Source organism: Pteropus vampyrus, unplaced genomic scaffold, assembly GCF_000151845.1.
Source record: "Pteropus vampyrus isolate Shadow unplaced genomic scaffold, Pvam_2.0 Scaffold302, whole genome shotgun sequence".
NCBI lineage: Eukaryota > Metazoa > Chordata > Mammalia > Chiroptera > Pteropodidae > Pteropus > Pteropus vampyrus.
The window spans coordinates 561,589-562,841 of NW_011889083.1; positions in this window are offsets into that span (position 1 = coordinate 561,589).

A 1,253-nucleotide genomic window follows, 5' to 3' on the forward strand; every position below is an offset into this window, starting at 1 on the left:
ATATTTTGCATTTTCATCAATAATGGACAAGGGTTCCAATTTCTCCACATCCTTGCTAATACTTTATTTTCCAATTTTTTGAAGATTGTTTTGTTTTGTTCTGTCATTTTAGTGAGTGTGAATTGGTACTTCATTGTGGTTTTGAATTTAATTTCCCTAATAATTAATGATGTTGACCATCTTTTCATGTCTTATTATGTATTTGTGTATCTTCTTTGAATAAATGTCTATTCAAGTCCTTTACTCATTTTCTGATTTGATTGTTTTTGTTGCTGAGTTGTGGGGGTTCTTAGTAATCTGGATACTAGACACTTATCAGATACATGGTTTGCAATATTTCCTCCCATTCTGTAGGTTGTTTTTTCACTTCCTTGATACTGTTTTTTGATGCATAAAAGTTTTTAATTTTGATGGTCTAATGTATCTATTTTTGTTGTTGCTTGTCCTTTAGTTGTCATATGTCAGAATCCATTGTCAAATCTAAGGACATAAAGATTTACCCTTATATTTTCTTCTAAGAGTTTTATGGTTTTAGCTCTTATATTTAGGTTATTAGCCCCCTTTAAGATAATGTTTATATATGGAGTGAAGTAGGGGTCTAATTTTATTCTTTTGCACATATATATGTCCAGTTGTCCCAGCATAATTTGTTGAAGAGACTATTTTTTACTCTACTTAATGGTTTTGGAATCTTTGTTGAAAATCAGTTGGCCATAGACGTTTGGGTTTATTTCTAGATTCTCAATTCTATTCCGCTGATCTATATGTGTGTTTATTTCAGTACCACACTGTCTTAATTACTGTAGCTTTGTTGTAAGTTTTAAAATCAAGAAGTATGAATTCTGCAATTTTTTCTTTTTCAAGATTTTTTTTTTTTTTGGCTATCTGGGGCATCTTGAAATCCCACATGAATTTGAGAATCAGCTTTTCCCTTGCTGAAAAAAAAGGCTATTGAATTTTTGGTAGAGATTGCACTGAATCAATAGAAGGCTTTGTGAAGCATTGTCATTGAAATAATATTAAGTTTTTCAATCTATGAGCATGGGATGTCATTCCATTTATTTAGATTTTCTTAAATCTCTTTCAGTAATGTCTTATAGTTTTCAGTATACAAGTCTTTCACATCATTGGTTAAATTTATTCCTAGATGGTTCATTTATGCCAGTGTAAATGGAATTATTTTCTTAATTCCATTTTCATATTGTTCATTGCTGGTGTATAGAAATACAATTGATATTTTTTGTGATGATCTT